The sequence below is a fragment of the Aquarana catesbeiana genome, linkage group LG08 (assembly GCF_042186555.1).
Source record: "Aquarana catesbeiana isolate 2022-GZ linkage group LG08, ASM4218655v1, whole genome shotgun sequence".
Taxonomy (NCBI): domain Eukaryota; kingdom Metazoa; phylum Chordata; class Amphibia; order Anura; family Ranidae; genus Aquarana; species Aquarana catesbeiana.
In genome coordinates, this window is record NC_133331.1 from 74132482 (window position 1) to 74156742 (window position 24261).

The following is a 24261-nucleotide window of genomic DNA, read 5'->3' on the forward strand; positions in this document are numbered from 1 at the left end:
ACTGTATACTGCACCAATGATGTCATCGACTCATGCGCTGTGAACACCCCCCCCCCCCCCCCGTTTCTTCACGAGCGCCGTGCACCGCCGTCACTTTGACACGCAGCTTCGGCCAGTCACAGAGCCAGAGTCTGCAGGCATCATTTGCAGGGGGTCACATAATGTGCTAGCAAGCGCCCCCGTGCTTATGTGCAAATGCATACGCAAGTCCTGCACCCATAAGTGAACGGCGATCGCAACACACATTTGAAGTATCGTCACGGAAGCCCGAGCGAGAGCAATAATTCTAGTGCCAGGCCTCTAACTCTAGGCTGGTAACCTGTAAAGGTGTTTAAAGTGTCCTCTATGGATAATCTGAAGTACCGTAGTTTGGTGCCATTCCACGGGTGGACGCAATTTTAAAGCATTAGACATCCATTTACTCAATTTAACATGTTTTATAATTTTACCAAAAATGCCGGTATTATATTGTGTGTGCACGCAATAAAATTAAAGTGCATTTTTTTAAATCCAAATCCCAACGCCCATTTTATTCTATAGAGCCTCTGCTAAAAAAAACTATAGATATAGACAAATAATGTTTGGAGTTCAAAAAAAAAAAAAAAAAATATTAGGTAGATTTTTACATGTGAGAAGTGTCAGAATTGGTCTGTTATTTAAGTGGTTAAAGGATTACTTGACCTTTACCAAAAAACTGCCTAAGCCATGGGTCCTCAAGCTGTTGCGTAACTAAAAGTCCCATCACGCCTCTGCCTTTGAATCAGGCTTGTAACTGTCAGCCTTGCAATGCCTCATGGGACTTGTAGTTTTGCAACAGCTGGGAGGACGCAGGTCAAACACCCATGGCCTAAGCAGCAGATAATGGGCATTTGTAGATAAAAGCAAACTGTACAACTTTGACCAAAGTTAAAATACCCTTGCTATAGATTGTAAGCCATTAACACTCTTTACATACTCTTCCAAAGCCTGACTGAAAAATTCCCATCCAGTCCTGCCCTGTTGCTACGACATTCTCAACTAATTCAACCCCCTTTGTATATGCTCTTTCTCCTCTGTTGCAACGATTTTAGAGCTCCCTCATGTGATGGAGGGTGAGCAGTTACAGCTAGAAGTGCCATAGCAACTTCCTAGCAAAAAAACAGGATGGAAGCCATCTCTGGGAGTATTTCAGCTAGGCTTTGGGAGGTGCGTAGATGGCCTACACCTATAGCAAAGGCATTATTTGGCTTTGGTCAGAGCTGCACAGATTGTTTTAATCTACAGGCGCCCCCAACCTGAATAGGCACTATTCTGATAAAAGGAGAACTTACCCTTTACCGTAGAAGATGGAATAGGACATGTTTATCAAAGAAACAGGTTACCCAATAACTAGGTGACATTACAAGGACATGGAGTTACCCCACTAATTCTGGAGCCTTCCTGGTACAGAAGCCATAAAAATCAGATGTTTATGTAAGCAGCAATGCATGACCATCTGCCTGGTTTGTTTACGCAAGCTGAAAATCAAAGATAAGCTGAACGTGGGCATACAGACCGGGCGCCCTTCTGTTTTGCATAATTTACATGCACTGATTTTTCCAGGAGCTGAAAACTGCCTCCATGTTTTATGGATATTTTCCAAGTATCCTTAGCAAGGCTGAACATGTACATTACAAAGAACAGAAGCACAATAATCAACCGAGGACCCCAAAAGCTATGGTTAGGTGAGGGGTACATCAAACTGCTGTGTAAAGGCAAGATGTGCCCGGGCAAACAGCCACATAACCACTTCACGACCACTCCACAGCCAACTTACTGCTACAGGATGACTGTTCTGTATATACGCGATTCTGCACTTCCAGGTAGGAGGCGCACAGTTTCTGCTGTCACAGCAGAAGCCAATCAGCGGTTGCCAGCCAATGGATGTCCGCCGCCATCCGCTGTTTTGCGGAGGAGAGAGGCTGGACGGAGCAAAGCAGGGAAAGAAAAGCCATCAATTCCCTTAGTAAAACAGCTCACATAGTACACACAAACACTGGTTAGGCACACCGTTAACCCTTTGATTGCCCTAGATGTTTAACCCCTTCTCTTTCAGCGTCAGTACAGTGAAAGTATATTTCTAGCACTGATCACTATTAGTGTCACTGGGTCCCACAAAGTGTCAGATTGTCCACCACAATATCGCAGCAATGTAAGTCCTAATCAAAAAAAAAAAAAAAAATCCAACACACCTTCATCTGTAGACGCTATGTTTGCACAAACCAATTGTACGCTTATTTGGAATTTTTTTTATACCAAAAATATGTAGCAGAATACATATTGGCCCATTTATGAAGAAATTTGTTTTACAATTTTATTGGATGTTTTATAGCAGAAAGTTAAAAAAAAAATTCTCAAAATGTCTGTTTATTGCACAAAAAATACAAACTGCAGAGGCTTTATATTTAAAATCCTGAGTGCCTCAGCTCCTAAGCACACAAGTCCATGCCAGTAGAGAGGAGCAGCAGAAAGGCCATGGTTAGACTTATTTGAAGGTGATGGGGTCCTAACCATAGGGTCACTCATCTCCCAGCAGTAGCCAGACGCATGACTGGCATCCAGCCATAGGCAAAACCTTCCTCCAATCCAGCTTGATAACTACAACTAAATTTACTTTGGGAACCATGCCAGACAGGCTGCACTGCAGTCAATTCGATGAAAAATGTTTGCTTTCCAGCTACCACTTTCTAAAGGTTAGACACTAAGCCATGGAGAAACACTGACCATGGAGCAGCATACTGTATGTACTTTTATCAACATGGCAGCACAGAATTAAAAAATGGCATTAACCCCAAAATCAAACAAATATACTGCAGCTTACTAATTCTTAGATGTGTTGGCTGCATTTGTTTTTGTTTAGGCTTTCTTCTATTTTCATCTGGTGATTTAGCCAGTAAGTGATGTTTTTTAAAAGAAGTGCTCATAAAACCTTTACAAAAAAACCCCACTGCTGCTGTAACCACTTATAAAGTATCAGCTGGAGTTTGGCTTCAATCTGTTAGTGTATCCAAATCTGCTAGGCCATCTAACACTCCCCTCCCCCCGATTGACAATGCCACTGTCTGAAGTTGCCCCCTGTGCTCCTTCATCCAGAGTTGTGTCTCACCAATACAGGTGGAATGTTACTGGCCAGAAAACAGAGGGGGGGAAAAAAGCCAAAAAAGAATGCAGCCACCACATTTAATGATTTGGTAAGCTGCAATACATTACATTTCTTGTTTGGAGTTTTAAGTGGTTCTGAAGCCTTAGACCCCTTTCACATGGGGCAGATCCGCTCAGCGGGCTCCGCTAGCTTAGTGGAGGATTGCTGTTAATCCCCAGCTGAGCAGGCGTATGACAGGTCCGTCTATGCTTACTGCAGGGACGGACCTGTCATGGGAAGATCGGATGAAAATGGTCAACATGTCAGTTTTCATCCAATGGACGAATGGCAAGCGTATCGCCACCCGTCTGCTTTCAGTGGATCTTGTCGGATCAGATGGCAGGCGTCAGTGGACACATCTCCACTGATATCCACCTGACCAAACAAGTCAATGGGTGGCCTGCTCAGACCCGCCTGAAAAAACGCACAGGCAGATCGTGTGAAAGGGGCCTTAAGGTTTTTCACCCCAATGCATTAAGGTGAAAAACTTTGTGCTGCAGCGCAGCCCCCCCCCCTTTTCTTACCGCAGCCCATCCGATCCAGTGATGTGCACAAGAGCAGCGGCTCCAGTTGCTGTCACAATCTTCTTAGAACAGATTGATAACAGCAGAATCCATTGGTTCCTGCTGCTGTCAATCAAAAGCTGTGAGACAGGAATAGTGCCGAGTCCCCCTGTCTGTTAATGGATGCAGCAGCGGGACTCGGGAGCGAGCCTGCACGGGTGTCCCCATGGAAAGCAGCTTTCTGTGGGGCACCCAACGAAGAGGGGCCTGGAGCACCGGTGGGGGACCCCAGAAAAGGAGGATTGGGGCAGCTCTGTGCAAAGCCATTGCACATAACAGGCAAGTATAGGCATACTTGTTAGAAGGGGGAAAAAAAAAAAAAAAAACACAACCATTTTAGTATCACTAAGATTTCTAGGATGCACACCTTGCACTTTACTAAATAAAGGCCATAAAGCAGATTCTATCAAAACGCAAAGACAGTAGTTTCCAACACATGAGCCTGGTCACTGCCAACTACAGAACTTCTGCCCCATGAAGCTCCCCTGCAGATCAGCCTTACGGCCCCCTTGCTGGGATAGAGGAGCAGATCTATGGCATGCTGACATTACAGCGCTCAATGCCACCCATCCTATTAAAAGGCTGTTAATGCCCTGCCGACTGCCGCTATTAGCGAATCAATCAGCAGTATCTGCAGGACATTCATGTGACCTACATCATCTTCTATCATAGCAGTCATGCTTTCTTCAGAAAAGTAAAATGCAAATTTACTTCAATATGTGCTGGAACAATTCTGAGCAAAAGCTGAGGGCATTTTTTTATAATACTTAATGCTAAATTTCTAGCAACACTGAAATACTGGAGAGGCAGACATGCCCTACATAGGACCTGATTTCATTTTCAAACATTCATTAAAAACGAAATCTAATATTAAAACTCAACTAAAGCAAACAGATAAACACACAAGATTTGTAATTGCCTACCCTGACTGAATAATTACACATCTCTACTACACAGCATGGGCCTGCCTGGCAGGGCAGGAGACCCAATTTCCCTCTGCTGCAGTTCACCAACACTTACAGGTCCTGTTCCTTCCCCCGCCTGTGACTGGACAGAGAAAGGAGAAGCAGCAGCCTGATGAACATGGCTCTCTCCCATCAGCATGTTCTAGAGTGCTGCAGTACACCCACCGGGTTTCTCCTGCTGCTGTTTGAGCTTTGCTTAGTTAGGGCTGGGCGATTTTCACAAAAAAAAAAAAAAAAATTATATATATCTGCGATTTTGTTTAAAAAACAAAAAAAAAAACACCCTCGATTCACGAATCGAGTTTTCTTTTTGGACACCGCGCCAGTCCCGAGGAGCTGTGAGCAGGAGTTTTAAGGTGAGGCCACGGCGTCCGGCCTTGCGGACTAGGCCAAAGCCCCGCCTAAAAACTCCTGCCCGATGCTCCTCAGGACCGGCGCAGTGAAAAAAAAAAATCGATTTGCTTAAATTTTGAATCGATTTGACCTCTTACAGTGACCTTTTAGGTAACATTTAGGTACTTTTACATTGCTTGCATTAAAAAAAAAAACAAAAAAAAAACAAACAAACCACACACACTTTTATGGTTGTAATGATAAAAGGGCACTTGGGGCTGAATGGTCTGCATTTCTGCCTTGCAGCACTGGGGTCCTTGAAAGCCACTCTTAAAAAGGCATAAAGACCTCATTACTGCCCTTAAAGCAAGCCATAGATAGTTTGAATCTGACGGTTCAGCAGGAACCAGCCCAGATTCCAACCCTCTATGAGCAGGCGGATTGTACACAAGTTGATTAAGCGATAAACTTGGGCACACCCAGCCTGTCAAGACTTTTCATTATTGCCATTGGTAATAGTCACTGTTCTGCTGGCGGGGACGGCTTCCCCCCACAGGGAAATCACAATGGCTCAGCAGGAGGGATTCCCTCTGTTAATGGGGGAAAGAAAAAAAAAAAAAGCCATTTTCTTTCCTGCAACCATGGGTTGCAGGAAAGAAAATAGCACAGTCTACAGCCAGCTTTAACCAGCTGTCCTAAGTTCAAAAACCCCTCAGTGCATTTTGGTTACAAAGCATTACACCAAGTATTAAATATTGTATTAGTGGGGAATTCATAACTAGCACTTGTGTCTTGCATCACTACAGTTCCTGGTTTGAATAGCAGCAAGGACACTCTTCGTGGAGTTTGCATGTTCTCCCTGTGTGGATTTTCTCTGGGTACTCCACTTTCCTTCCACACTCCAAAGACATGCTGGTAGGTTCACTGGTTCCTCTCTAAATAGGCATTAGTATGTGTGCAAATTGGCTATCACATACTGCACGTCGGTACCAAGCGTGAGCAATTGGGGAGGGATGAAGTAGGAAAATTCCATTGGAAAAGGCTCTCAAGAACATATGGTGCCCAGAGAGCTGGCCTATAGAATTGCTTAGCGTCAGATGCAACTGAATGGAGAGAGAGAGAAAAAAAAAAAATTATATATACTGTATATTATCATCACACACAAAAAATATAATATATTACACACACATACTTGCTATGGGGGCACTCGCGCATGCCTGCTCCCAAGCCATTCTGTGTGTCCATAAGACACACAAAGCAGGGGCTCGGCCCCGCCCTTGCTCCCTAACCACTGTGACAGCAGTGGGATCCAATAGCATTGCTATATGTGAGAAAACGAGGAGGGAGAGAGACAGCCTCTGCTCTCATGCACAGTGCTGGATTGAGGTCAGGCTCAGTTGTGAAGGGGGGGTTATTGCTGTAGTCAGGGGCGCTGACTTTATAACCACTTTGAAGGAGTTGTAAAGGAAGTTTTATCTTAATGCATTCTATGGATTAAGCTAAAATGTGTGTAGCAGTCTCCACAGCACATTATTTACCTGAGCCCCATCTCTCTCCAGCAATGTCCATGAAAGTCTAAGCCGTCCGGAACACTCCTCCTGATTAGCTGAGACACAGTAGCACCACTACTGGCTCCTACCGCTGTCAGTCAGCCAATCAGAGGAGAGGGAGCGTGTCTAAATAGACACACGGAGCTGTGACTCGGCTTCCCCTACAGGAAGCTGCTGACTGAGGGCACTTGACAGGAGGGAGGAGCAACAAAAGAGGGACCCCAGAAGAGGAGGATCTGGGCTTCTCTGTGGAAAACCAACTGCAACAGAGCAAGTATAACGTTTGTTATTTTCTTCTTTTAAATGGGACTTTACAAGCTCTAATTGTACATAATCTCTTCAGTACCTTTATTGAACCTCCTATTTGACTTTATTCGCTTTGGACAGCTCACTACTGTAGGTGCAGATCACCCCCTAATCTCGATTCTGGGAGCACGCACACCCATGGACGCCTGTGGCACTACATGTTCCACAATTCCTTGCTAATGCATTACAAATCAGATCTTTCCTGCTGGTCTCTCTCCCCTGTCAGAGGCATGTGGATGGAAAGTTGGGCAGGCCACAAAGCTGTCTGTAGTATAGTTGCTGTGCTGCCAGTGCACCCCCACATTGATGGACAGTGGCTCCACAAAAACCCCACTAGCCAATGAAGCAACCGCAAAGGAAAAAAGTCAGGTTGTGGAATTATGACTTGTACTTGCCTGTCCCCCCCACTGGTACTCCTGGCTCCCCACCCCCCCACCGAGTGCCCCCATAGCAAGACCTACAACACTGAGCGGGGCTCGGCCCCCACTCCTCCCTCACTGTCTGTGATAGACAGCCAATGGCTTCCACTGCTTGTCTGAGCTAGTGAGGAGGGACAGAGCCTCTGCTCTGAGGTACATCACTGGATCGGGCTTGAGCGAATATAGAAGGGGGGCCCTGCATGCAGAAAATGTACCCCAATACTTAGATTGCATTAAGGTAAAAACACAATCTGCCTTTACAACCACTTTAATGAGATCATGACATGTACAGATGACCGTGAAAGCAAAATAAGGCCTCACACACAGGCGTTCACTGACGTGCACTGAATTCTAATGGCAAGAATCATATTGTTGCGGCTGTAATGACAGCCTGTCATTACTTTATACAAGCACCTGACAGCAGCTGTTACTGATTGCATATAACTGGACACCATGGGGTTACCTGTGGTTAGAGAATGCTGTCTGGGTCTGATCACATCTGTGTTCTGGCTCAGACACCCCCAACCACAGGAAAACTGCAGTAACCGTGCGACTATACATGCAAACATTGACCGACGCTGTGAGTCGGTCATTATTTTACACAGGCTGAGCAACCGCCGCTATTCTCACACAAACACACCTGTCATTCTAGCTACAAAAATCTGGTGATTCTTGCCACAGGAAAATCGCCCATGTGTTGTAGACCTAAACATACACAAAGTAATATACGTGATAATAGCTGTAGTTACCAACACAAACCATTAGGTGGCGTCACGATACTACAGCCATCATACATTGAACTTTCAGTTTTGGGTGGACTCAATTTATACAGAGCAGAGAAAAGACAGCACCTGGTTTGTACAGGTTTCCTTTCCAGCACTGGTACTTCATCTTCCTCACCACAACAATCCGCACTGCTCTGCATGCGCTTTGGCTCCTGTCACCCACAAATGCATTCAGGTTCTTGTGGCAGAGACCCAGGGAACTGCCATATAATTAGCCGTGGGTGGCTGCCATAGTAAAAACTGGAATTCTTGCTGAAAAAAATGCCGTTTTCAGCAGCTGAAGCAAAATGGAGAGTCGATATTAAATTCACGATATGTTCCCACAAGTCACTGGCTCACTTACTGAACCATATAGTCATCCACAGAGCAGAAACTGCTTCGTAATAGTTGCAGCGTGTGACGATTCAATAGAGTCACTGAAATAGAATGAGATCACACATCATCTATAGAAGCCCCCGGTCACCAGGCATGACAGAACGCTCCATGATCACTGCAGGAAAATCTGGATATTTTAGTAAATAGCTCCTATCAGGTTTAACAAAAAACTAAAAAGTTGAAGCCAATCACTAACCAATAGAACCGTTTCAATATTTTAAAAGACCCATATTACACACAGATGTATACTTCAGGAGTTTATATGTACACGCTGTCACCCCTGTTGACAATAATTGCATTGTAGGGGGTTACATTTCATTACATGCAATTAAAAAAAAATTAGATATAGATTTTTTTAATTGCATATATCTATATCTATCTATATCACTATGCCATGTTGTTTTTCTGAAACACTGGGTTATGAGTGGTCCAATAAATATATATATATTTTCTATATCCCAGCCACAAGATGGAGCAAGGAGTAAGGTAAATACACCTCATGACTCATCCTGCAGTGTTAAAAGTGCTTGTGAACACTTACATTTACCCAGAGAAGTGACTAGCGTCAGGTGATGCACAGGGATGAAACACATACGCCTACATGAGTTGTACCCGTTTATCCTCAGTCTTATCTACAGCCCTTAAAGGTCCAGAATTTATAAAGCTTGTCTGAGCTTTCAGAAAGCAGGGGACAGAGCTGAAATGACACTCTACAAAGTGCATAAGGAGAGCTCTGATTGCTGATTGGAGAGAAGGGACACACCCCTCCACACAGCTCACAGGAGCAGAGCTGAGTCTGTCAACAGGGTGTGGGCTGGAGGTCCCTCCAAAGTCACCTTTCTTCTCTTGATGTCAGGAAAATACATCAGAAGAGATTCATGCTGATGGTGGAATGAAGCAGCAGACAGAAATAACCCTTGGTGCTCTGGATTGAGACAAGTACACACTATAGAGGGATATGCTTTGTTCATATTTCATGTCTGAGGTTTACAACCACTTCTAGAGTGGGGCCCCACTGCAAGGGTAGTCTATTTGTATTTTCCAAAGTTGGGCTTTAACATATAACCACTAAAGCAATCTCAAACAACTTCAGCATGCTGACCCACTTGCCAAATAACCCATCTAACTAGCCAGAGCACACAGGAGGACAGCCCTTTACTTCACGAGTTCAGCAACAACTGGCTGATTGTACAATTCAAATCTGGTTGTATATGGACAAGTCAAAAAGCCAAACCGGAAGGGGGATGGGGTGGGGGGGGGGGATAAAAGCTCTAAATACTAAAATTGGGAATATGCAAAGCATGACTTATTCCAGAATCAAACACACACACCACCAGCCGTAAACCAGAAGCAAGCAGCCTTCAGAACTCCAGCTGTTGTGGGACTATCAACCTCATGAGGGATTGCAACACTGTCAGCAACAGGCATGGATTCCCAGAGGCCGACGTAGGACTGGATTTGTAGTTTCATCACAGCCAGAGTGCTAAGTATTGCCTACCCTCCAGCCTAAATTTGGGGCAGCCAACCTTCAGAATTGTGCAGGAAATACTTATGGAAATCGGTGTGGCTTTTGTCAAAGCTTAATTGAACAAGCTAAAGTTAGAAGCCGATTGGCTACCATGACAGCTGCACCAGATTTTACACTCTCCAGTTTAAGTAAATGAACCCAAGGCAAAATGTAGACACTTACACACTCCTTACATTTATTGTTGTATTGGTATATACAGGGGAGAGCTCAGTGGTTGGCACATCTGCCTCACAGCACTGGAGTCCTTGCTTCAAATCCTGGCCAGGACACCACCTACATACAGTTTGCATGTTCTCCCTGCACTTACATGTGTTTCTACCAGGTACTCTAATGCTATTAGGGGTTAGTTGTCCCCACTGTATGTAAGCACGCGAGATAAGCATGTTAAGGCAGGGTAAGGGTTCATTCACACAACGCATCAATTAATGCATGCCTGTTGCATTGCCTTTTTGGCAACGCATTGGTGTGCCTTTTACACGTGTTGCATTTGTTTTTGACTAGCAGTATGTTGTGTTTATGCGCATTTGAACGTACGGCACTGAAAAGAAAAAAAAAAAAAGAGCAATGCCGTACTTTTTTTCATCTCCGGGAAAATGCAAAGCAATCAGCTGGTGTGAACTACATTCATAGGGAACCATTTTTTGGTTGCCATACATTGTGGGAATGTGCTCAAACACACCCCAGCACATCTGGTGTGAATGTACAGTATGCCGAGCACTGCATACACCACTATATAAAAATACCTAACTTAACCTCTTCATGACCGCCCCATACAGATCTACTGCATGAATACGGCAGGAGCCAGTGGATCCAGCAGAGGTGATGTCCATCGGGACCCGTCAATCGTTTGAGAGACAGGCAGAAAGACAGTCTTCCTATGTAAACAAAGCAGAACGCCGTTCTGTGACAAGGGAAGGCAGTGATCCTCTGTTTCTGCTAAGCAGAAACACAGATCTGTCTTCCCACAGTACAACCCCCCCCCCCCACACACAGTTAACCCTTTCCCTGCCAGTGTCATTGGTACAGTGACAGTGCATATTTTTAGCACTTATCCCTAAAAAGAGTCAGTTATGTGTATAATTTGTCTGCCGCAATATCGCAGTCACTGATCATTACTAGTAAGAAAAAAAATGAATAAAAATATCCCAGTTTGTAGACACCAATTTTTGTGCAAACCCATCAATATACGCTTATTGGGAGTTTCTTTTACCAAAAATATGTAGCACAACACATATTGGCCTAAATTAATGAAGAAATGTGATTTTTTTTCTTTTTTTTTTTAAATTTATAGCAGAAAGTAAAATTTTTTTTTTACAATGTTCAAAATGGCCTGGTCATGAAAGGGGGGGGGGTAAACCTTACAGAGCTGAAGTGGTTAAAGGGCAACTCCACTTTCATGGGGAAAATAAAACAGCAAAGGGAGCATATACAATTGCTATACAAGTCATTGTAATGGAATAATAAAAATGACCTCTCCTTTTGAATCTGCAGCAATTAAATTTTCTGTAAAATGCAATATGGAAACCTGGAGGCGTTCTGCACACAGATGGAATACAGGACGCCTCCCAGATAAGTAATTTCCTGCTTGTGTGATTGGCTCACTGATTTTCCCACTAAGATACAAGTCAGATTTTGGGCATTCCCTGGGGAAAAAAAAAAAAAAGTTATTTTTGGTGAGATACACAGGAATTCATGTCTAAAGGGATGCAGACCCTGCCACTTTCCTCAGAGTCCTGCAGGTGCAGCAGCTGATTATAAAGACCCTACCATTCACTTTGCACCTGGACACAAGCAGTTATTTCTTCATAACTAAAGGTCGGAATCTGCATCAAAGTTTGCTAAAATTCTTGCAATGTACCAGAGGGGAATAGATTTTGTTTTTCTTTCAACAAAAGTGGAGTTACTCCCTAATCACTAAAATAATTCCAATTTATATGATCTGATTGGAGTTTACCAGTTTAAAAAAAATACAAACTATTTTGCCGCCCCCCACACACACGTTGAGAGGTGTGTACAATGTAACATAATAGGAAGCCAATTGTAAAACGCACAGCTTATTAACCCTTTGAAGCCATTATCTCAGCTACTTTAACACCCCTCAAAACCCATGCTTATCTTCCCAGCACCCTTAAAACCTCAAAGTAAGCCCAGTAATCATCAGCCCCTCTCTGAAAACTAAAGCAGAAGAAAGCCTCCCTCCAACGTCATCCTACAGAGACACAGAGCACATCTTCCTTCCCTCGCACTGACCCAGCCTCCCGCTCACCCACACACAATACCGCCAAGCCTGTACCATGCTGTCATATGGTGCTGCAACTGCCCCCTTCTCTCCCCATATATAATGTACAACCCTGCTCCCCATATATAATGTACAACCCTGCTCCCCATATATAATGTACAACCCTGCTCCCCATATCCCTGGCCTTCTCTGCCTGGATTTGGAGGACAGAGTTTTCCCTCCGTATGGCTCCAGCTGCACTGACAAGCGTTCCAGTCCGCAGTGTGCGTTTCCTGCTTGGAAGGGAGCTCTGGACCCCGGGGGAGAATGGAACTCGCCGTCACATGTACAGATGGGGATACAAGGGAAATTATTTTCTTAGATTACAAATTGCCATCCCCTGGATAGCACAATATGGCACAGGGATGTACACAACGAAACTAACGATTTATGCAAATCACATGTTGGCTGGGGGGTGGAAATTCGTACAACGCCAAAGGAAGAGACAGGAGATCAACGTATAGGAAAGACCGGGGGGGGGGGGGGGGGTAAGAGAAAGCCGGTTTATACATGAATAGGGGGATATAGAGACACCAGATTAGAGGCTGATGTTACTCATACCCGAGGAGGATAATAAATCACACTGATGGTGACACAGCAATGGCAATTTTCACATTAGATGCATGCAGATGGGAGGCCATTTACACACATGCTGCCGACTTCTTCATGGAGGGGGGGGGGGGGAGGGGTAGATATAGAGGCGGACTTTTACACTTAAAACACACATGCTGACGGGCGGAAACACAGACGTCAATTTAGACTTGACACGACTGCTGACTAGGAACAAATGAACGGCAGTTTTCATACTAATCAGAGGGATGAGGGCCACCAATTTACACGCAGTGGTAGACGGGGTACCAGCCGATGTATAGCTGTGACTCCAGTCCTCACATACATGTTAAATGACACAGATAGAGACTAATGAGGGAGGTCAGAGGGAGAGCATGCAGACGAAGGGATGCCAAATGATACAATGTTATAACAATGTGACAGCCAGGCGGTCTATAGACACATGTGGGGAGGACAGGAGGAGGGGTGCCTGGATCAATGGAAGATGAGATCGGTAGACAGATGCAGGCAACATGGATCTCTATAGATCCTAATGGGGAACCCACCTAAAAATATTCTGATAGGGCACACAAGGGGTGCTAATTTGACGGCAGATACAGAGGCCCCTATATTGATATAGGCAACAAAGAGTATCTATACTTCCGGAGGATGCATGGCTAATAGGCAATGCTGGTCTGCCTATACCAATGAAGCATACAGGGGGTATATATTGGCATAAATAGGCAAAACTGGTGTGTGGACCAATGGAGGATACAGGGGTCATATTTCTAGATTACCAGTCAATACAGGGGTACTTATACTACTGGAGGATACAGGGGGTTCTATACTGGTATTAATAGGCAACACATGGGGGTCTATAATGATGAACGATATAAAAGGTGCCATTATCCAGATTACCAACCAATAGATGGGTTTAGATACTGGAGGATTCAGGGATGTCCATGCTGATTTTAATGATACCCGGGTGCCCCATACTAACACCAATAAGCGATAGAGGGGGTGCCTATACTAGTAAAGAATATATAGGGGCCATCAATAGATATAACACTGGGGCACCTATGCTGATAATAGGCAATACATGGGTGCCTAATCTGATGGAGGATATTGAGGGGGCCATACAGACACTAATACCCAACACACGGGTATGTATACAGAAGATATGGGGTGTCTATATGGATATAAACAGGCAATAACGATGTGCACATGGCAATGTACAGTACAGGGGTGCCCGTATCAATGTTATGAGGCAATACAAGGGTGCTATAATGGAGGGTATAGTGGTACCCACATGGATATAACGGAGAGCACAGGGATTGTAAATAGATGCTAATTAGCAACACAGGGGTGCCTATATGGGTATTCATTAAGGGGTGCCTATGCCAATAGAGGATACAGGGCATCCCGACAGACTAATAGGCAATACAGGGGTGCAGATATTCATTGGACACCTGGGGGTCTATGTTGGTATTAGAGAATACAGGGTCGCAGATATATAAGAGTACAGGGGGGGGGTATTGATTATATACACTCCTGTATTGTCTATTCCAAAGATACCAGGGTGTCTCTACTGATGTATTACTTTGGGGTGTCTATGTTCCACTGTGTGTGTAAAGGGGATCTATATTAGTATAAAGGAATACCTGGGTGTCTTTGCTGATATCGGGGTCTCAATATTGATTCCACCTATATCTGTATTAATACAGGGGAGTCCATCCTGAATAGAGGGGTGCCTATATCAGTCCCTTTTGTGAATAGTGGGGTGTTGATGACGGCACATTAGTGCAGATATTGGGGGGGTGTAAAGGGTGCCTATACTGGGTATTGGGGTGTCTACACTGAGCACCACTGAATACCGGGGTTCCTATAATGAATACGGGGGGCATCCATGCCGACTACCCCTGAATACGGTGGGGGGCAGCCATACCAATTACTACAGAACAGGGGGTGTCCACATATGTGGGGTGCCCAAATCAAATTTGGGGTGTCCATACTGAGGACAGACATTGGGGTGTTTAGCAATAATATTGGGGTGTCCATGCTGAGGGGAGAACCTGGAATGTCCATCAGCCCTCTGTGTACATTTGGGGTACAGTGCCCGCTCTCAGGGGGGTCTCCATATTATATATAGGGGGGTCCATGTTGTGATGGGGATGTCTATACTGTGAAGGTGTCTCGTCTCTATGGTATTGGGGGTATCACACGGGGATCTTACACACCGCCCCCCCCCCCGTCACACATGACAAATAATACAGACGTGTTGATGTCCGCCACCCCACCACACTCCCTCCTCCTCCGGTACTCACCCCGCCGTCTCTGTGCCGTGTGAAGGACGGAGCACACACAGTGGGTCGGTCAGTGATGCGGGCGGAGTCCCCCGCCGGGCTCTCTCACACACTAACGCGCTCTCACAGCTCCTAACAGACACGTCCACACTCTGCCTCACACACAACCAGACTGAGCCGCCGCCGCCAGCACGCGTAGCACGCCTCGCCACGCCCACCTGCCCCCAAAACCGCCGGAGCCCCTCCATTGGACGGATCATGCGCCGGGCCCCACCCATTGGCTGGGACCATCTGGCGGGAATGGTGGAGAAAGAAGAGGGGCGGAGCCGTGGAGTTTGGGCGGGGCAAGGAGGGAGTGACTCAGGGGGTGCGGCTGCATGGCGAGCGCTGATCGGCCTGCTGCGGCTAGAGGGGGCGGGGCGAAGGGGAAGGAGGCCGCCCTTTAGCGAGGGATTTCCAATTACGTCGGGGGGCTGGTCTAGTGCCTATGGGCGGAGCGGCTGAGGTGGGAGGAGGAGGGGGTGGTAAACATGGAAACCTCGTGTAGGGTGCTGTGTACTATCACAATGAGAGGTGAGAGGGGCCCATGAGTAGTACAGGAAGGGGCCCATGCTTTCTCCTTTATGGGTGATGAAAGGGGCCCATACTGTCTTCCCTATAGATAGTCCCTCACCAGTACAGGAAGGGACCCATACTATCCCTTCTATATATAGTGAAGGTAGTCCCTCACCAGTACAAGAAGGGGCCCATACTATCCCTTCTATAGCTAGTAAAGGTAGTCCCTCACCAGTAAAGGAAGGGGCCCATACTGTCCCTTCTATAGATAGTGAAAGGGGCCCCTCACCAGAATAGGAGGGGGCCCGTACTATCCCTTCTATAGGTAGTGAAGGTAGTCCCTCACCAGTACAGGAAGGGGCCCATACTATCCCTTCTATAGATAGTGAAGGTAGTCCCTCACCAGTACAGGAAGGGGCCCATACTATCCCTTCTATAGATAGTGAAAGGGGCCCCTCACCAGAACAGGAATGGGCCCGTACTATCCCTTCTATAGGTAGTGAAGGTAGTCCCTCACCAGTACAGGAAGGGGCCCATACTATTCCTTCTATAGCTAGTGAAGGTAGTCCCTCACCAGTACAGGAAGGGGCCCATACTATCCCTTCTATAGATAGTGAAGGTAGTCCCTCACCAGTACAGGAAGGGGCCCATACTATCCCTTCTATAGATCGTGAAAGGGGCCCCTCACCAGAACAGGAAGGGGCCTGTACTATCCCTTCTATAGGTAGTGAAGGTAGTCCCTCACCAGTACAGGAAGGGGCCTATACTATTCCTTCTATAGCTAGTGAAGGTAGTCCCTCACCAGTACAGGAAGGGGCCCATACTATCCCTTCTATAGATAGTGAAGGTAGTCCCTCACCAGTACAGGAAGGGGCCCATACTATCCCTTTTATAGATAGTGAAAGGGGCCCCTCACCAGTACAGGAAGGGGCCCGTACTATCCCTTCTATAGGTAGTGAAGGTAGTCCCTCACCAGTACAGGAAGGGGCCCATACTATCCCTTCTATAGATAGTGAAAGGGGCCCCTCACCAGAACAGGAAGGGGCCCGTACTATCCCTTCTATAGGTAGTGAAGGTAGTCCCTCACCAGTACAGGAAGGGGCCCATACTATCCCTTCTATAGATAGTGAAGGTAGTCCCTCACCAGTACAGGAAGGGGCCCATACTATCCCTTCTATAGCTAGTGAAAGGGGCCCCTCACCAGTACAGGAAGTACCTCTATGGGATAGCGAAAGTGGCCCCTCTTTGATTCAGGAAGGGACCCATACTGACTTCTCTATGGATAGTGAAGGTGGCCCCTCATCGGTAGAGGAAGGGGTCCATATTGTCATCTTTATGGGTAGTGAAGGCAGCCCGTCACCAGTACAGGTAGGAGGCCCATACTGCCTCCTTTATGGGTAGGGAAAGAGACCCACGCTGTCTCCTCTATGAGTAGTGAAAGGGGCCCCTCATCAGTTCAAGAAGGGGCCCATGCTGTCTCCTCTTTGGGTAGCGAAGGTGGCCCCTCTTTGGTACAGGAAGGGGCCCATACTGTCTGCTCTTTGGGTAGTGAAGGTGGCCCCTGTTTGGTACTGGAAGGGGCCCATACTGTCCCTTCTATGGAAAGTGAAGGTGGCCCCTCACTAGTACGGGAAGGGGCACATACTGTCTCCTTTATGGATAGTGAAAGGGGCCCATACTGTCTCCTCTATGGGTAGTGAAAATAGCCCCTCTTTGGTACAGGAAGAGTCCAATACCCTCTTCTCTATGGGTTGTAAAAGGGGCCCCTCATCAGTACAGGAAGGGGCCTATACTGTGTTCTCTATAGGTAGTAAAGGTGGCCCCTCACAGTACAGGAAGGGGTACATACTGTCTTCTCTATTGACGATGAAAGGAGCCCCTCACCAGTACAGGAAGGGGCTCTTACTGCCCCCTCTATGAATAGTGAAAAGGGCGCCTCACAAGTACAAGAAGGGACCCATGTTATCTTCTCTATAGGTAGCAAAGGTGGCCCTTCACCAGTACAGGAAGGGGCCAATACTGTCTCCTCTATGGGTAGTGAAAAGGGCCTATGCTGTCTTCTCTATAGGTAGTAAAGGTCACCCCTCTTCGGTAGGGAAAGGAGCCCATACTCTCTCTTCTATACATAGTGAAGGTGGCCTCTCACCAGTATGCAAAGGGGCCCATATTGTCTTCTCTATGGGTAGTGAAGGTGGCCCCTCAGCTGTACAGGAAGAGGCCCATACTGTCCCCTCTATAAATAATGAAAGGGGCCCCTCACCAGTACAGAAAAGGGGCCCATGTTGTCTCTTCTATGGGTAGTGAAGGTGGCTCCTCTTTGGTTCAGGAAGGGGCCCATACTGTCACCTCTATGGGTAGTGAAGGTGGCCCCTCTTTGTTGGAGGAAAGGACCCATACTGTCTCCTCTATGGGTAGTGAAGGTGGCCCCTCTTTGGTGGATGAAGGGGCCCATACTGCCTCCTCTATAGGTAGTGAAGGTGGCCCCTCTTCAGTAGAGGATGGGGCCATACTGTCTCCCCTATGGGTCGTGAAGGTGGCCCCTCTTCGGTAGAGGAAGGGGCCCATACTGTCTCTTCTATGGGTAGTGAAGGTGGCCCCTCTTCGGAAGAGGAATGGGCCCATACTGTCTCTTCTATGGGTAGTGAAGGTGGCCCCTCTTCGGAAGAGGAAGGGGCCCATACTGTCTCCTATGGGTAGTGAAGGTGGCCCCTGTTAATTCTGACTTTATATTAAAGTGGTATTAAAGCTTTGTTTTTTTTTTAAATAACAAACATGTTACACATAGCTGCTCTGTGCAGTGGTTTTGCACAGAGCAGCTCCGATCCTCTTCTTTTTCGTGTCCCCCACAGGCGCTCCTCCCCCTAGAGCAGTGCACCCAGAGAAAGCCGCTTGCCCTGATGACACCGCTGCATGCTCATTCCCAAGCCACTGGTCTATGTGTCCATAAGACACATAGAGCCATGGCTCAGCCCCACCCCCTGCTCTGTCCTCATTAGCTTACTGGCTGTGATTGACAGCAGTGGGAGCCAATGGAGGTAAAAAACCTTGAGCCTTTAGAAGCACTTTAACGTTTGAATCACCCCAAAAACGTAACGACACAACGAATGATCCAAATTGATTCGGATCCATTTTGTTTTTAAGTTGCTTTAACGTTTTTCATTATAAAAAATGCAGTACATATGAAATGGAAACATATTACAATAAATACAGTAAGGGATAAAAGTGAAATAGGATGATGATTCTTAGTTTGGGTTGGATGGAGGTGGATCCATCAGAATCTCCAAATTATAACATAACAAATTAAATTGAAATTAAAAGAGAAGTACTGTACAGCCAAAGCTTGTTTGACTTTACTTCTGTGGATCACAGGAGTATAGTTCGTTCTGCACTTCTGTCACCTGTTTTCAGCAGTCGGCTGAAAAAGCTGGTCCAGGCTCGGGCAAGATCGCAATAATAAAGTCGGGATCTGCCCACAACACTGGACCGGCACCTGGCTCAACCTCTTGTCGAGCTGCTAAGCTTCTGAGCCAGCAACTCCCGCCCCCTCCATAGCCCAGTATTCCAGTGAGCGCAGGGGGCGGGGTAGAGCAGAGACTCTCTTCTCATTGAGCTCTGAGAACAGAGCGATCGCGGGGCCCATACAGCTTACCTGACAGGGCCCCCTTGCCTCGACCGAAAGTGACTGAAAACATAGATTTATCAGTCGATTTCTCTGTATATTCAGCTGCACAGCGCTCCGAGGCTTCCTGCTCATTCACAAACTGAAGCAAAACGAGGAATGGACACAGGAGTGATTGGTGTCGATGACTCGCTGTGTTCATTCAGGAATGGAAGGATGGAAGGGGCCAGAAAATTACATATTTACCGCCCCCTCCCCCGCTCTCCATCCTGAATCATCCCCCTGTGCGCCCGCAGCAGCTTCCGGCAGGAGAGAAGGGAAGCTGGCAGCGCTGCGGGGGAAAGCGGCACACAGGGGGGACCGGACAGCAGATGGAAGGGGCGCATGTAGTAGAACTAATCCCCCTGCAGTGCAGCCAGAGGAAGAAAGAAGAGGAGAAGCTGGCAGTGCTGCAAGGGGAGGCAGAAGAGGATTGGTGTCTGCAATAAGACAGTACAGCTGGATCTCCTGCTCAGCAGATTCCTGGGCCCCCCTTTAAACTGATTTGGTCCAGGCCCAGTACAGGAGGGCTGGCTGTACTGCCTTATCAATGTCTCTGGGTGGGGGACAGCTAGGTAAGTCTGATTCTTCAAAAAAATTCAATACTTCTCTTTTAATTTTGTTCCATTTGTTATGTTATGATTCTGAGATTCTGATGGATCCACCTCCATCCAACACAAAAGAGTACATAAGTAATCTCCTGAAAAAACAAATTAACAAATTAAAACAAATATAGCCAATCTTCCAAAATAGTTTCCTCAATACAAATTGATTCGGAAGAATGAATATACAAAATGAATCAGAGTATACAAAACGATATCCGAAAACAAATCATAACGATTGTGATTAAATAAATTTATTAACTTAAAACAAATTTTTCCATTCGGCGCATCTCTTTTTTACAAAGTTACATTGGTCCAGCTTGGATCAATGTAAATATGTACATATATAGTATACCTACAGTATGAGATCCCTCTACAAGCTGGAAATCAGTGTAGTAGATACCGCTACTCCAGTGATCCACTCTAGCTTCCAGGTCCCATGCTGAGTGGCTGCCCTGCTGCATTGTGAACACAGGAGGTCAGCTGCCTTAAGGCTGGATTCACAGCAAATTGGATGCGGATTTTCACGCATCCAATTCGCATAGCAGGAGATTGTGACTGGCTCTCTATGGAGCCGGTTCACACATCTCCGCAGCGGCTCCGGTGCGAAATGCACCAGAGCCCTGTGCGTCTTTTGGTCTGTTTCAGGTCCGAATGCAGCCAAAAATTTGGGCTGAAATTGGACCTGAAACTGTGAATGGAGACGCACCGGACTCCTGCTGTGAGCCTGAGCAAGCTGCGGTGTGAACCCAGCCTCAGAGAAATCTTTGCATCTGCTCAGTGAGTGCAAGGCATTTATTCATTGGAAGAGGTTGGGCGGTGTTGTCAAAGCTCATGATTAACCACTTCCCGCCCGCCGTATAGTAAAATGACAACGGGCGGGATGCACTCTCGTTCTGGGACAATGTCATATGACAGCGCCCCAGAACCGCCACTCTCGGGGGCGCGCAGCACAGCGGTCATGCTGTGTTCCTAGGACACGGCGCAACCCCGATCTCAGAGCTGATGACGCAGCTCTTTACCCATGTGATCGGCTGTGTCCAATCACAGCCGGTCACATGTAAACATGGAAGTGCCATTTATCGGCTCTCCTCGGCTCACATTGACGGAGTGTGTGGCGAGGAGAGACGATCAGCGGCATCTCCTTGCAGGGGAGACATTTACAGGTAATCAGGGCAGTGCCCTGATTACAGTACAGCCCCAGCAGTGCCAATTAGTGATGCCAGTCGTTGTTGCCTTTCAGTGCTTGCTCATCAGAGCCACCCATTAGTGCCCGCCAGTGCCGCCTATCAATGCCCATCAGTGCGACCTATCAGTGCCACATACAAGTGCCACCTATCAGTGCGGCATATTAGTGCCTCCTCATCAGTGCCATCTTCTAATCAGTGCCCATTAGTGCCGTCTCATCAGCACACATCAGTGAAGGAGAAAAATTGCTTATTTTCAAAATTTACTAACAGAAACTTTTTTTTTCCTCAAAATTTTCTGTCTTTTTTCATTTTTTTTACAAAAAATAAAAAACTCAGAAGTGATTAAATACCACCAAAAGAAATATTTGTGTGAAAAACATGATAAAAATGTCATATGAGTACAGTGTCGCATTACTGCGCAATTGTTATTCAGAGTGTGACAACGCTAAAAGCTGAAAATTGGCCTAGGCAGGAAGGGGGTGAAAGTGCCCAGTAGGCAAGTAGGTAAAGTATATGGGAATGCAGGTTATGGGTTGAGGAATGCAGCAAGGTAACATGGTTGGAAAGGTGGAGTATGCCTTTAACCACTTACCGACCGTAGGACATCCACGGACATCCTCAGTTTGCAGTGGTTAAAATTAACACTTTCAGCCTGCATTTCCCTGTACTGCAGAAGTGATTTGCCATTCGATCACTTCAGCAGGTGGCGGAAGAGCTCAAACCCTCCCTCCCGCTGCTGCCTTTCCCGGGCTCTACCGATCATGGAGCCCAAGAGCGATGCAAACAGAGGCTAAGGCTGCACAGAGAGAGAGGAACTGACGTTCCTCCCTCTCTGTGACCCCGGAAACCGCAAGAGGCGAGTATATCGCCACTTCTAGTTCCGCCTGGTCAGGGAAGCAGCCGATCAGACCTATCTGTGTCTGATCGGCTGCATTGGAGGCCAGAGGAGAGATTTGGGGTCTTATAGACCTCATATCTCTCCATAAAGAGGACCTGTCATTGCCCATGCTGTCATAAGGGGGATGTTCATCCCTTGTGATAGCAATAAAGTTAATACAAAAAAAAATAAAAAATTAGAGACAGTGTAAAAAAAAGTTTTGGATAAAATGAATAATAGTAATAATAATAAGAAGAAAAAATTTTAAGCGCACCCGTCCCCCCCGTGCTTACTTGCAAATGTGAACACATACATTACTCCAGCACGCATATGTAAACGGTGATCACACCACACGTGAGGTATTGTCACAAACATCAGAGTGAGAGCAATAATTCTAGCACCATATCTCCTGTGTAAGTCTAAGATGGTAACCTGAAAAGGCGTTTAAAGCGTCGCCTATGGAGAATTTTATGTACGTAGTTTACTGCCATTCCATGGGCGGACGCAATTTTAAAGTGCAACATTTTAGGTATTTTTTTACTTGGCGCAACATGATCTTTTTATATTTTACAAAAAATAGGTATTATATTGTGTTAAAAGGGTATTTTTCCCAAAAAATTGCGTTTGAAAAGCCGCTGTGCGAATACTGTGTGACAAAAAACTTTGCAACACCCACCATTTTATTCTCTAGGGCCTCTGCAAATTTGCTAAAATCATTTAAGTTCATTTTTTTTCCTCAATGTACATACTGTACAGCACCCCATATTCACAGAAAAAACACAGAATTGTTGACATTTTTTCAGATTTATTAACCTCTTTGCGCCCGCGCTATAGCCGAAAGACGGCTGCAGCGCGGACGCTAATTGCCAGGAGGCCGTCCCTGGACATCCTCCGGTTTACTTCCGCGATGCGCGCTCCTGTGAGCGCATATTGGGGAAGTTCTGTGCTGCAGTGTCCCTTGGACACAGCCAGTCACAGATTGCTGAAAACAGCCAATCATAGCGACCATTTTCAGCGCGATCGGCGGTGCCAATGAGAGATGATCTCAACATGTAAACATAAGAGATCATCTCTCATCGCCAGCTCTCCCTCCTCACACAGAGACAGCGTGTGAGGAGGGAGAGCGAACCACTGCAGCGGTTAGTAAAAAAAAAAAAAACAAAAAAAAGTCACGTCAGTGCCATCTGTCCCCACTGTCATCTGTCCCCACTGTCATCTGTCCCCACAGTCATCTGTCCCCACTGTCATCTGTCCCCACAGTCATCTGTCCCCACTGTCATCTGTCCCCACTGTCATCTGTCCCCACAGTCATCTGTCCCCACTGTCATCTGTCCCCACAGTCATCTGTCCCCACTGTCATCTGTCCCCACTGTCATCTGTCCCCACAGTCATCTGTCCCCACTATCATCTGTCCCCACTGTCATCTGTCCCCACTGTCATCTGTCACCATTGCCATCTGTCATCTGTCCCCACTGTCATCTGTCCCCACTGCCACGTATAAGTGCCATCTGTCATCAGTGCCACATATTAGTGCCATCTGTCATCAGTGCCACATATTAGTGCCATCTGTCATCAGTGCCACCTGTCAGTGTCACGTGCCATCTGCTATCAGTGTCACGTGTCATCGGTGCCACGTATCAGTGGCATCTGTCATCAGTGTCACGTGTCATTAGTGCCACGTATCAGTGCCATCTGTCATCAGTGTCATCAGTGCCACGTATTAGTGCCATCTGTCATCAGTGCCATGTATTAGTGCCATCTGTCATCAGTGCCACGTATTAGTGCCATCTGTCATCAGTGCCATCTGTCATCAGTGCCACGTGTCATCAGTGCCACATATTAGTGCCATCAGTGTCACGTGTCATCAGTGTCACGTATCAGTGGCATCTGTCATCAGTGTCATTAGTGCCACGTATCAGTGCCATCTGTCATCAGTGTCACGTGTCATCAGTGCCACGTATTAGTGCCATCTGTCATCAGTGCCATGTATTAGTGCCATCTGTCATCAGTGCCACGTATTAGTGCCATCTGTCATCAGTGCCATCTGTCATCAGTGCCACATATTAGTGCCATCAGTGTCACGTGTCATCAGTGCCACGTATTAGTGCCATCTGTCAGTGCCACGTATTGGTGCCATCTGTCATCAGTGCCACGTATTAGTGCCATCTGTCATCAGTGCCACGTATCAGTGCCATCTGTCATCAGTGCCACATCAGCGTCACATGTCATTGTCCTGGTGCTCAAAAAGCTCACCATGCATCTAAC

At 46.5% G+C, this 24261-nt stretch overlaps 1 protein-coding gene across 1 annotated transcript in view; it reads right to left on the bottom strand.

Moving 5' to 3' along the window:
- The window catches only part of RIMKLB (ribosomal modification protein rimK like family member B), a 64548-nt gene extending 49237 nt beyond the window's left edge, over positions 1–15311 (bottom strand). Inside the window, exon 1 of the mRNA XM_073595976.1 lies at positions 15136–15311. The gene's annotated coding sequence lies outside the window, so the exon portion shown is untranslated. The remainder of the gene's footprint in view (positions 1–15135) is intronic.
- Positions 15312–24261: the final 8950 nt, after the last annotated feature.